Source organism: Rutidosis leptorrhynchoides, chromosome 8 (genome assembly GCF_046630445.1).
Source record: "Rutidosis leptorrhynchoides isolate AG116_Rl617_1_P2 chromosome 8, CSIRO_AGI_Rlap_v1, whole genome shotgun sequence".
NCBI lineage: Eukaryota > Viridiplantae > Streptophyta > Magnoliopsida > Asterales > Asteraceae > Rutidosis > Rutidosis leptorrhynchoides.
In genome coordinates, this window is record NC_092340.1 from 282,536,294 (window position 1) to 282,551,618 (window position 15,325).

Sequence of the window (15,325 nt, forward strand, 5' to 3'; positions counted from 1 at the left end):
TGACAACACCGGTACCATGGGTCAAGATTAATCTCGACCAACACATATACGATGGGGTTTTATAGGAGTTTTATTTATTTCGTTGGGGGTTTATTTATTGCGGGTATATTAAACATCTAAAAATGAACCATTAAAATTGAATTACTAACATCGAAACGCTAACTACGGACTAAGGAATTATTCAAAGTATTAAAAGTATTATAAATATATATACGAGATGTTTGTTTAAAATGAAAATATATTGATATATTATATATGGATAGGTTCGTGATATCAACCGGAAGACCAAGTCAAAAATATATATATCTTCGAGACAACAGTGAGTATATAGTCCCACTTTTAAACTCTAAATATTTCGGGATGAGAATACATGTATTTTATGTTTTACGTTATGGACACAAGTAACTGAAAAATATATTCTACGTTGAGTTGTACCACTGGCATACTTCCCTGTAGCTTGGTAACTGTTATTTACAGCGGTATTGTAAACGCGAATCCTGTTGATAGATCTATCGGGCCTGACAACCCCAACCGGACTGGACGACCAGTATTCAACGGTTGCACAGTACTTCGTTTTGCGACTACACCTTGGTACGGTGTAGTAAGATTTCATATTAAAGGGAATATGCGACGTGATTAAATGTTAAGTATGGTTACCAAGTGCTCAACCACTTAGAATATTTTTATTGAAATGATTATATACGAAATCTTGTGGTCCATTGTTATAACGCTGCTAGCATCAAACCTATATATCTCACCAACTTTATGTTGACGTTTTAAAGCATGTTATTCTCAGGTACGAATTAAGTCTTCCGCTGTGCATTAGCTCATGTTAAGGATACTACTTGGGACCATTTAAGCTATGATACAAGGACGTTGCATTCGAGTCATTGAAGTTCATTAAAGACTATTGTTATGAAAATGGCAGATTAGATCATTTGGTTGTTATAAAATGTTAGGCTAATATGTCAACTCTCGATGTAATAATAGATTGCCTTTAAGAAATAAATGCAACGTTTGTAAAATGTATCATATAGAGGTCAAGTACCTCGCGATGTTATCAACTATTGTAATTCGTTTTTAATCTATATGGATGATGTCCGGATGATTAGTTTCGGATCCTTTCAGTTGGTATCAGAGCGTTGGTCTTAGCGAACCAGGCCTTGCATTAGTGTGTCTAACTAGTAGTTGTTAGGATACATTAAGTGAGTCTGGACTTTGACCGTGTCTGCCTGTCAAAAGTTTTGCTTATCAATCCTAGTCGGAAATCATCTGCTTATCATCCTTAGGGAACTGCCTGCTTATCATTCTTAAGTCTAGACACGTCTTACTGCATTTAGTGCATCGATAGTGTATAGACAAAATTCATATCTTAGCGTATCTGTTACTATAGACATTGCCTGACGTATTTCAAAGATTCTCCGTAATTCATGGGATTTTGATATTATATATACATATGTAAATTATGTATTGAAGAGTACCAAACCCAACTCCTATAATCTATTCCAAACCAAAAATTCACTTCTCCGACTATACAAGATGGATTATTCATCCAGTTCGAATTCCTCCGACTTCGATAGCTACGCCGATATGGATTTCCATTCGAGCTCCGAGAACAGCGTCACCGGAATGGATCAACCAATTTCCCATCATCTATTTTGGATGAATTGGGGATGGGTTCGTAATATACTAAATCTCTGGAGGCAAGAAGAAGGTGATCCATTCCATCCACCAAATTGTCCTCTTAACGATGAACCTGAAGCACTTACCGGTGAACCTATTCGAAACACCATTTTCTCGCTCATTTCTAGAGTATCTCGTCATGATTACATACTATCCCATATTTCGAATCTTGTTCATTCGCTCGTTCCAACCGTCAATCATCCCGGTATAATAGAAGAAGTCAACGAGCTTCGCGCTCGGGTAGTGGCTTTAGAAAATACGGTGCGAAGGTTACAAACACCAGCAGCAGCACCAGCAGCATAATCTATACCACCATCATCAACGCCGACAGTACTCTTGTCACCCCCAAAATCTCAACATCACAATCTGTATCTCGAATATCAACATCACACGACTCAATATCTGTACTTCGAGTATGATCTTCGTTCTATATATCGTTCTACATCGATTATCTTCGCTTTACGTATCGTATGACGATTATGTAATTTCTAAAGTCTTAGAGATTATGTAATCTAGAATTAACGATAAATCAAATGAGTTTATTATCTTATTGACTCATTAAATCTATGATTATCTCTGAAGAAAATATATATGCAAGTATATTTTCATAAAGATAGTAATTAAAAATTCCTTCGTACAAACTAATAATGATGAAAATATTTTAACGGGTGGGTAGTACCCGAGGAATATTTAGAATTCACATTAATAAGTTATATTGTACATTCTTGAATCTGATTCAACGGTCATTTGTTATTTTACTTACAACCATCGATATACGTATCCGTTCACCCCAGAATAACCATTTCCATTTAAATTTCATATTTGAATTTTTTTTTACCTATCCAAATCCAACAAGTGGCATAAAGAAGAAACATTGGACAATTAAAATGAAATAAAATGTTGATTATAACATATGAAACTAAACAATTCTTCAATTTTGCCACTTGATTTCATCCTAAACCTCATTTGTACTTCGACAATTATAATCCTCATTCAAATCTTTTCATGATTCTTGAAAACACCTCGATCGAGAAGTTGAACCAGCCGCACCTCGTTTACGGAAGAAAGATTTATGCATACAGTGATGCACCTGAAAAATTTTCGAAACCGAAGTTATAGTTAAAACGTATCCGCGTCGAATTCCTTATCATTCATTATCAAAAACAATCATACGATTCCTTTTCAAGAAGCTAATTTTGTCACAGCTCCACTTCGACTTCTCAGTGAGACTACTCCTATTATAATCTCGATATTTATACTTTGTCCTTTCGACGTTGTTACCGGAGAACCTTTTTCACAACATCATCAGCAGACGTACCAGCAACTCGTTATCTCTTTGGCGAAACCCGCAATCAGTATTTTGAAAATCTCGTAGAAATTCTCCCAGTTATACCGAGAACGACTATCCCTAAGAATTACATTTTTCGAATGTGAAGTTCTGAAAAACATCCTGGACTATGAAGTAGTTCTTGAAATGCTGAAGAAGCAGAAAAAAAAAAAAAAAAAAAAAAAAAAAAAAGAAAAAAAACTGTAAACGACTTTAACAGTCAAAAGTTTAATGATGAAGTACATTGTATTGGTAAAGCTTAGAAAAAGAGGAGAGTTGGAACTGGAAAACGGATTGAGCAAAGTATGAAGGAGGATGTAGATAAATCACAAGAACTGAATCTGCTTTCAAAGGATTCAAACGATTCAGTGCTTGCTGAAACCATTAGTAAAAAAAAAAAACCTACCCCTTATCCTAAACCTTTCCGATGATATTCTTCATCATCATCTTATCTTAGATATTATAAGATATCTTCATATCTTTTGTTATACATATCCTCCATATTTCTGGAGATATTCTCACAACTGTTCTTATCCAAAATCATGTATTTCTCCGTAATATCTGCGTTACAATATAAAAGAAACTGTGTTAGTTTCTAAGTTCTAAAACCTTCAAGTTTAAAATAGGAATGTTTTGAAGTAGTGTTGGGAACTGATACATGAATTAGTATAATATAATGAAACTTGATCAACTTCATTATATTACAGTAAGTCATGTTAAGTTTCTAATGGAATGTGATGATTCACAGTACCGTCATCATGTGCCATGTTACACGGCTCTTACATTCTATCAAGTCTCCAAACATATTAGAACGTATCACCTTGATAGTTCTATTTTTCCGGAATATTCGAGTAATTTAACGAATCAAGATCGTGCCATTACAATTTTATTCTAAAACCAATAGCTAGGTTCATTCCAAATTTTATACCTACGAATTCCGAACTATTGATCGCTTGACTCAAGGACGGGAAGAAGAAACGAAGGGACAAAGTCCCAAAATAGAAATTGGGGTATAGATCACAGCAAATAGGAGAGAATATTAACTATGGATGACAATGATTATGGAAAACAGAAGCAGGAGCATCGAAGTATAAGGAAAGATATCAAACCCAACAACCACCCAGAAACTACAAACCATGTATATCAATACGTATGGCGACGTAAAGACACGGGAGAATTAGAAACATTATAATTCCAAGAAAATCATAAAAGTGAATAGATTCTTCTGGCGGTAGATGGAAGAGAAGAATGAAAGATATAAAAGTTAGAAGTATAACAAAAATCAGAACGGGATGAAGCATTTCAAAGGATACCTTAAAGTAGGAATTAAGGAGAAAGAGTAGAAGATGCGAGTTGTGAAAAATAAGGAAACGAAGGGGTGGATTTATAGTGAAATATCCGACAGAGAAATCGAAACAGATTACCGCATTAAATCAAAGAAGATTCTGATCGCCGAATAACCAAATCTTATTACGTAAGATTTTTCCTAAATCCCTTAAATCCCGGAAATCAATTCTAAACCACGTCATCGATTAAAAACGATTCCATATTTACTCATTTCATTTTTTTTTTTGTGATAGCTTCGCTCGTGCGTCTCACATAACCAAATCGTTTTATCTAAATCTTTCAATAATGATAAAATTTCATTATTACCTCATATTCGTCATGAAAACATTCCTATGGTTATTTATGACAACCTCTACCAAATTTCGAGGACGAAATTTCTTTAACGGATGGGTACTGTAACGACCCGGAAATTTCCGACCAAATTTAAACTCTAATCTCTATATGGTTCCGACACGATAAGCAAAAACCCTAAAGTTGACCCGCATTTTTTTTCGATCGTTCTATACTTATAAGATTAATATTTACATAAATTAAAACTTACCAACATGATAAGTAATCCAAATTGTCGAGATTTATATTTCCGAAAAGAGTTTTACACAACGTTTGACCGTCTAGTTTGACCGACGATATCACGAACTATACAATATATGATAATTATACGTTTGCGTATATATATGTATATATACATATTTAACATGATTAATGAATGTTTTAATATCTTATTTTGTATCAAAAACTATAAGTTATAAGTATATTTTGAAACTACTAACTTAAGTTTTCAAAACGATAACTATACGTAACGTTATTTGACATAAATACTTAAGACTTATAATGTTTATACATATATCGTATAAGTAATGTATTTACTCACTTTTAAGACTTAAATACATAAAATCATATAAGTGTATTCACAAAAGATAGCTATATTTGAATCCTCATTCCATTTTTCACAAAATTTCTATACGTATATCTAGAGTATTTGTACTCGTATCATACCTAGCTTCTATACGTATTTACTATTGGTATATACACATCAAATCACCACCTAACCAGCCCTTGTTACTACCCTAGGTATAAGGTAATTGCTTTTGTATTATTGTTTGACAAATACATAAGATTACAAACTAAAATTTTGTCATGTTATCCTTAAAGATCACATTTTTAGGAGTATATATGTATCATCATTTTGATTCATTTACTACTTCAATCTCCTAGCTAAAACACACACACTTATAACCCTTAAACACCTTCAACAATTCAGTAAAGTTCTAAGAAGATCTAACTTCAAAAACCTTACATAAACACCATAAGAAAACCATACAAAAACACTTCAAGAAAACCTTCCAAGAACACCAACTTACTTCCAATCTTTCATCCACTTCTATCACCCTTTTGATTCTAGCTTCTTACTCCTCTTTTACAGCAAACTTATCCAAGGAACTTGAGGTAGAATCTATGTTCATAACCTTGTTCGATTCATATATATATAGCTATCTTATTTTGTGGTACAAAAGTTTAACAACAAGAACATAGTTTGAATGTTTTCAAACTTGTTTGCAAACTAAATAGATCCTTCTAACTTAACTTTTAAAATACTTCAAGACCTGTAATATAACTTAAATATATGCTAATTTAATAAGGTAAAACTTGGTTTTTCAAAGTATAAGTATTTTTAGAAAAATGGTCATTAAATGATTTTTTTTTGTAACAAAATGTTTAACTTCATATGTTTCACTAATGTTTCACTTATGCCGTATGATTTTGAATACAAACCAAGGTATTTACAGTTCATAGTCTTAAAGAAGAACTCGATCCAAGAAGATGGCAATTTGAATCAACGAAAACGGACTTGTAACGAAGAAACTATGACCGAAACAAAATTGGTTATCCTAGATCATTTCAACTACGGGATCAATTGGAAAAAAAGATATAAATCACATATTTCTAAGATAACATGATATTTTATATATATGTACTCATAATTCAATTTCATATGGTTCAGGATCACCCGTAAACAACACGAGAAGATTAATCATAAGATCCCATGATTGTACGCAACACGTCATTTGACAACACCGGTACTTTATGTACGCAACACGTCATTTGACAACACCGGTACCATGGGTCAAGATTAATCTCGACCAACACATATACGATGGGGTTTTATGGGAGTTTTATTTATTTCGTTGGGGGTTTATTTATTGCGGGTATATTAAACATCTAAAAATGAACCATTAAAATTGAATTACTAACATCGAAACGCTAACTACGGACTAAGGAATTATTCAAAGTATTAAAAGTATTATAAATATATATACGAGATGTTTGTTTAAAATGAAAATATATTGATATATTATATATGGATAGGTTCGTGATATCAACCGGAAGACCAAGTCAAAAATATATATATCTTCGAGACAACAGTGAGTATATAGTCCCACTTTTAAACTCTAAATATTTCGGGATGAGAATACATGTATTTTATGTTTTACGTTATGGACACAAGTAACTGAAAAATATATTCTACGTTGAGTTGTACCACTGGCATACTTCCCTGTAGCTTGGTAACTGTTATTTACAGCGGTATTGTAAACGCGAATCCTGTTGATAGATCTATCGGGCCTGACAACCCCAACCGGACTGGACGACCAGTATTCAACGGTTGCACAGTACTTCGTTTTGCGACTACACCTTGGTACGGTGTAGTAAGATTTCATATTAAAGGGAATATGCGACGTGATTAAATGTTAAGTATGGTTACCAAGTGCTCAACCACTTAGAATATTTTTATTGAAATGATTATATACGAAATCTTGTGGTCCATTGTTATAACGCTGCTAGCATCAAACCTATATATCTCACCAACTTTATGTTAACGTTTTAAAGCATGTTATTCTCAGGTACGAATTAAGTCTTCCGCTGTGCATTAGCTCATGTTAAGGATACTACTTGGGACCATTTAAGCTATGATACAAGGACGTTGCATTCGAGTCATTGAAGTTCATTAAAGACTATTGTTATGAAAATGGCAGATTAGATCATTTGGTTGTTATAAAATGTTAGGCTAATATGTCAACTCTCGATGTAATAATAGATTGCCTTTAAGAAATAAATGCAACGTTTGTAAAATGTATCATATAGAGGTCAAGTACCTCGCGATGTTATCAACTATTGTAATTCATTTTTAATCTATATGGACGATGTCCGGATGATTAGTTTCGGATCCTTTCAACGACTTCCTTCAAATACAGTCGTGCTAACTTCTCCATCTTGTCATCTTCTCTTATTGGCAGGAAGTGTGCAGATTCGGTGAGACGATCAACTATTACCTAAATAGTATCAAAACCACTTGCAGTCCTTGGCAATTTAGTGATGAAATCTATGGTAATGTTTTCCCATTTCCATTCCGGGATTTCAGGTTGTTGAAGTAGACCTGATGGTTTCTGATGCTCAGCTTTGACCTTAGAACACGTCAAACATTCTCCTACGTATTTAGCAACATCGGCTTTCATACCCGGCCACCAAAAATGTTTCTTGAGATCCTTGTACATCTTCCCCGTTCCAGGATGTATTGAGTATCTGGTTTTATGAGCTTCTCTAAGTACCATTTCTCTCATATCTCCAAATTTTGGTACCCAAATCCTTTCAGCCCTATATCGGGTTCCGTCTTCTCGAATATTAAGATGCTTCTCTGATCCTTTGGGTATTTCATCCTTTAAATTTCCCTCTTTTAAAACTCCTTGTTGCGCCTCCTTTATTTGAGTAGTAAGGTTATTGTGAATCATTATATTCATAGATTTTACTCGAATGGGTTCTCTGTCCTTCCTGCTCAAGGCGTCGGCTACCACATTTGCCTTCCCCGGGTGGTAACGAATTTCAAAGTCGTAATCATTCAACAATTCAATCCACCTACACTGCCTCATATTCAGTTGTTTCTGATTAAATATGTGTTGAAGACTTTTGTGGTCAGTATATATAATACTTTTGACCCCATATAAGTAGTGCCTCCAAGTCTTTAATGCAAAAACAACCGCGCCTAATTCCAAATCATGCGTCGTATAATTTTGTTCGTGAATCTTCAATTGTCTAGACGCATAAGCAATCACCTTCATTCGTTGCATTAATACACAACCGAGACCTTGCTTTGATGCGTCACAATAAATCACAAAATCATCATTCCCTTTAGGAAATGACAATATAGGTGCCATAGTTAGCTTTTTCTTCAATAACTGAAACGCTTTCTCTTGTTCATCCTTCCATTCAAATTTCTTCCCTTTATGCGTTAATGCAGTCAAGGGTTTTGCTATTCTGGAAAAGTCTTGGATGAACCTTCTGTAGTAACCAGCTAGTCCTAAAAACTGGCGTATGTGTTTCTGAGTTTTCGGGGTTTCCCACTTTTCAACAGTTTCTATCTTTGCCGGATCCACCTTAATACCTTCTTTGTTCACTATGTGACCGAGGAGTTGAACTTCTTCCAACCAAAATGCACACTTTGAAAACTTAGCGTACAATTCTTCCTTCCTCAATACTTCTAACACCTTTCTCAAATGTTCACCGTGTTCTTGGTCATTCTTTGAGTAAATAAGTATGTCATCAATGAAAACAATGACAAACTTGTCAAGGTATGGTCCACACACTCGGTTTATAAGGTCCATGAACACAGCTGGTACATTAGTTAAACCAAACGGCATGACCATAAACTCGTAATGACTGTAACGTGTTCTGAAAGCAGTCTTTGGAATATCATCTTCTTTCACCCGCATTTGATGATACCCGGAACGTAAGTCAATCTTTGAATAAACAGACTAGCGTTGTAGTTGATCAAATAAGTCGTCGATTCTCGGTAGTGGGTAGCGGTTCTTGATGGTAAGTTTGTTCAACTCTCGGTAGTCGATACACAACCTGAATGTACCATCTTTCTTCTTGACAAACAAAAAGGAGCTCCCCACGGTGATGTGCTTGGTCGAATGAAATCACGCTCTAAAAGTTCTTGTAATTGGCTTTGCAGTTCTTTCATCTCGCTGGGTGCGAGTCTGTAAGGAGCACGAGCTATTGGTGCAGCTCCTGGTACAAGATCTATTTGAAATTCAACGGATCGATGTGGGGGTAAACCCGGTAATTCTTTCGGAAATACATCGGGAAATTCTTTTGCGACGGGAACATCATTGATGCTCTTTTCTTCAGTTTGTACTTTCTCGACGTGTGCTAGAACAGCATAGCAACCTTTTCTTATTAGTTTTTGTGTCTTCAAATTACTAATCAGATGTAGCTTCGTGTTGCCCTTTTCTCCGTACACCATTAAGGGTTTTCCTTTTTCTCGTATAATGCGAATTGCATTTTTGTAACAAACGATCTCTGCTTTCACTTCTTTCAACCAGTCCATACCGATTATCACATCAAAACTCCCTAACTCTACTGGTATCAAGTCAATCTTAAATGTTTCGCTAACCAGTTTGATTTCTCGATTCCGACATATATTATCTGCTGAAATTAATTTACCATTTGCTAATTCGAGTAAAAATTTACTATCCAAAGGCATCAATGGACAACTTAATTTAGCACAAAAATCTCTACTCATATAGCTTCTATCTGCACCCGAATCAAATAAAACGTAAGCAGATTTATTGTCAATAAGAAACGTACCCGTAACAAGCTCCGGGTCTTCCTGTGCCTCTGCCGCATTAATATTGAAAACTCTTCAGCGGCCTTGTCCATTCATGTTCTCCTGGTTCGGGAAATTTCTAATAATGTGGCCCGGTTTTCCACATTTATAACAAACTACATTGGCATAACTTGCTCCGACACTACTTGCTCCGCCATTACTCATTCCGACACCATTTGTTCCTTTCGTTCTGTTAACCCCTGGTCCGTAGACCTCACACTTCACCGCGCTATGACCATTTCTTTTACACTTGTTGCAAAATTTGGTGCAGAACCCCAAGTGATACTTTTCACACCTTTGGCATAGCTGCTTCTGATTGTTGTTGTTGTTGCGGTTATTATTGTTGTTGGGATGATTGTTGTAGTTGCTGCTGTTGTTGTTGTTGTTGTTATTGTTGTTGTTGTTGTTGTTGTTGTTGTTGGGCCGTTTGTTGTAGTTGCGATTGATGTTGCGATTGTTGGGATAGTTGTTGCAATTATTGTTGTAATTGCTGTTGTTGTTGTATTGGTGATTCTTATCACCGTTTTTCTCCCACTTTCTTTTGACTTGCTTCACATTGGCCTCTTCAGCAGTCTGTTCTTTAATTCTTTCTTCAATCTGGTTCACTAGTTTGTGAGCCATTCTACATGCCTGTTGTATGGAAGCGGACTCGTGTGAACTTATATCTTCTTGGATTCTTTCCGGTAATCCTTTCACAAACGCGTCGATCTTCTCTTCCTCATCTTCGAACGCTCCCGGACACAATAGGCATAATTCTGTGAATCGTCTTTCGTACGTGGTAATATCAAATCCTTGGGTTCGTAACCCTCTAAGTTCTGTCTTGAGCTTATTGACCTCGGTTCTGGGACGGTACTTCTCGTTCATCAAGTGCTTGAATGCTGACCACGGTAGTGCGTAAGCATCATCTTGTCCCACTTGCTCTAGATAGGTATTCCACCATGTTAACGCAGAACCTGGGAAGGTATGCGTAGCGTACTTCACTTTGTCCTCTTCAGTACACTTACTTATGGCAAACACCGATTCGACCTTCTCGGTCCACCGTTTCAATCCGATCAGTTCTTCGGTTCCATCAAATTCCAAAGGTTTGCAGGCAGTGAATTCTTTGTAGGTGCATCCTACACGATTTCCTGTACTGCTAGATCCAAGGTTATTGTTGGTATGTAGCGCAGCCTGTACTGCAGCTATGTTTGAAGCAAGAAAGGCACGAAATTCCTCTTCACTCATATTCAAGGTGTGTCGAGTAGTCGGTGCCATTTCCTTCAAAATAGTCAAATGAAACGAGTTAATCATATAGAATATCAAGAGTAGTTAATAGTATTTCGTAGCGTAATATGAACTTATTTATAAAAGCTCTTTCTTTATATTAGCGTTTTATACTCTTTAATTCGGGTAGTACCTACCCGTTAAGTTCATACTTAGTAGCTAACATACCATTTCAACTACTACAATTCTATATGAAAAACTAATCACAAAAACAAAAAAAACAAAAATATATATATCATATTCAAGCCTTTATACAATAACTTGCAAACTTACAATACCGCTATTTTACATATAGCATGAAATATAGCACATAAAACTTTGATATAAAGTAGTTGCGAAGATAATTCTAGTTAATAAATAAGGTGTTCAGCAAAGGCAATAAAGACACGTAATTCATACGTCCAGAAACAAGTCATGCATTCTGGTTTTACTAATACCACTTCCCATCCTTGGTTTTGTGGAACATAACCGTTGTGACCGATAGTAAGACAATGTGTTTTAACGTCGTCAAAAGGATGAAGGTTACGTAATGACCAACAGTCTCGTAATAACCTAAAAACCTCATTTCTTACCCCAATTACCGACTTCGTCACTTGTGGGAACGTTTTGTTTAATAGTTGTAGCCCGATGTTCTTGTTCTCACTTTGGTGAGAAGCGAACATTATTAACCCGTAAGCATAACATGCTTCTTTATGTTGCATGTTAACCGCTTTTTCTAAATCACGAAGTCCTATATTCGGATATATTGAGTCAAAATAATTTCTTAACCCGTTGCGTAAAATAGCATTTGGGTTCCCCGCAATATATGCTTCAAAGTAAACACATCGTAACTTATGGATTTCCCAATGTGATATCCCCCATCTTTCGAACGAAAGCCTCTTATAAACCAAGGCATTCTTGGAACGTTCTTCGAATGTCTTACAAACTGATCTCGCCTTAAATAGTTGTGCCGAGGAATTCTGACCGACTCTAGACAAGATTTCATCAATCATGTCTCCGGGTAGGTCTCTTAAAATATTGGGTTGTCTATCCATTTTGTGTTTTTATACTGTAAAATAGACAAGAGTTAGATTCATAAAAAAATACTTATTAATACAAGCAATTTTTACATATATCAAAAAGCATAAGCACACTATATTACATATATTACACCACACGAATACAACAATCTTATTCCGACTCGCTCGTTTCTTCTTCTTCTTCTTCAATTTTGGTTCGTTTTGCCAAGTTTCTAGGGATATATGATGTTCCCCTAATACGAGCCGTCGTTTTCCACATTGGTTTAGAAAAACCTGGTGGTTTAGAGGTTCCTGGGTTATTGTCACAACTTAAGAAATACGGGTGTTGACGATACATATAAAGTTCATCGGGTTTGGAATCAAATTTCTCTATTTTTATGCCTTTTCCCTTATTGTTCTCTTTTGCCTTATTAAATTGTGTTGGGGTAATTTCTATAACATCATCGGAATCCTTGTCGGGATCCGATTCATCTGAGAATTGGTAATCCTCCCAATACTTTGCTTCCTTGGCGGAAACACCATTGACCATAATTAACTTTGGTCGGTTGGTTGAGGATTTTCTTCTACTTACCGTTTTATTATTTCCCCCACTGGTTCTATTTCTTCTTCCGGTTCCGATTCTTCTTCCGGTTCCGATTCTTCTTCCGGTTCCGACTCTTCTTCCGGTTCCTCTTCGGGAACTTGTGAATCAGTCCACGAATCATTCCAATTTACATTTGACTCTTCATTATTATTAGGTGAGTCAATGGGACTTGTTCTAGAGGTAGACATCTATCACATAATATCAAACGCGTTAAGAGATTAATATATCACATAATATTCACATGTTAAAAATATATAGTTTCCAACAAAATTTGTTAAGCAATCATTTTTCAAGTAAACACGGTCGAAGTCCAGACTCACTAATGCTTCCTAACAAACTCGATAAGACACACTAATGAAAAATTCTGGTTCTCTAAGACCAACGCTCGGATACCAACTGAAATGTCCCGTTCTTATTGATTAAAAACGTTCCATATTAATTGATTTCGTTACGAGGTTTTAACCTCTATATGAGACGTTTTTCAAAGATTGCATTCATTTTAAAACAAACCATAACCTTTATTTCATCAATAAAGGTTTAAAAAGCTTTACGTAGATTATCAAATAATGATAATCTAAAATATCTTGTTTACACACGACTATTACATAATGGTTTACAATACAAATATGTTACAACGAAATAAGTTTCTTGAATGCAGTTTTTACATAATATCATACAGGCAAGGACTCCAAATCTTGTCCTTATTTAAGTATGCGATAGCGGAAGCTCTTAATAATCACCTGAGAATAAACATGCTTAAAACGTCAAAAAAAAATGTTGGTGAGTTATAGGTTTAACCTATATATATCAAATCGTAACAATAGACCACAAGATTTCATATTTCAATATACATCCCATACATAGAGATAAAAATCAGTCATATGGTGAACACCTGGTAACCGACATTAACAAGATGCATATATAAGAATATCCCCATCATTCCGGGACACCCTTCGGATATGATATAAATTTCGAAGTACTAAAGCATCCGGTACTTTGGATGGGGTTTGTTAGGCCCAATAGATCTATCTTTAGGATTCGCGTCAATTAGGGTGTCTGTTCCCTAATTCTTAGATTACCAGACTTAATAAAAAGGGGCATATTCGATTTCGATAATTCAACCATAGAATGTAGTTTCACGTACTTGTGTCTATTTTGTAAATCATTTATAAAACATGCATGTATTCTCATCCCAAAAATATTAGATTTTAAAAGTGGGACTATAACTCACTTTCACAGATTTTTACTTCGTCGGGAAGTAAGACTTGGCCACTGGTCGATTCACGAACCCATAACAAATATGTACATATATATCAAAGTATGTTCAAAATATATTTACAATACTTTTAATACATTTTGATGTTTTAAGTTCATTAAGTCAGCTGTCCTCGTTAGTAACCTACAACTAGTTGTCCAAAGTTAGATGTACAGAAAAAAAATTGATATATATTATCTTGAATCAATCCACGACCCAGTGTATACACGTCTCAGGCTAGATCACAACTCAAAGTATATATATTTTTGGAATCAACCTCAACCCTGTATAGCTAACTCCCACATTACTGCATATAGAGTGTCTATGGTTGTTCCAAATAATATATACATATGGGTCGATATGATATGTCAAAACATTTGCATACGTGTCTATGGTATCCCAAGATTACATAATATATTAGAATACATGTATAATACAATACAAGTTAGCTAGGATATGATTAATATAGATTTGTTACCAATTTTCACGTAGCTACAACAAGAAAAATTATCCAATCTTGTTTTACCCATAACTTCTTCGTTTTAAATCCGTTTTGAGTGAATCAAATTGCTATGGTTTCATATTGAACTATATTTTATGAATCTAAACAGAATAAGTATAGGTTTATAGTCAGAAATATAAGTTACAAGTCATTTTTGTAAGAGGTAGTCATTTCAGTCGAAAGAACGACGTCTTGATGACCATTTTGAAAAACATACTTCCACTTTGAGTTTAACCATGATTTTTGGATATAGTTTCATGTTCATAAGAAAAATCATTTTCCCAGAAGAACAACTTTTAAATCAAAGTTTATCATAGTTTTTAACTAACTAACCCAAAACAGCCCGCGGTGTTACTACGACGGCGTAAATCCGGTTTTACGGTGTTTTTCGTGTTTCCAGGTTTTAAATCATTAAGTTAGCATATCATATAGATATAGAACATGTGTTTAGTTGATTTTAAAAGTCAAGTTAGAAGGATTAACTTTTGTTTGCGAACAAGTTTAGAATTAACTAAACTATGTTCTAGTGATTACAAGTTTAAACCTTCGAATAAGATAGCTTTATATGTATGAATCGAATGATGTTATGAACATCATTACTACCTCAAGTTTTCTGGATAAAGCTACTAGAAATTAGAAAAATGGATCTAGCTTCAAAGGATCCTTGGATGGCTTGAAAGTTCT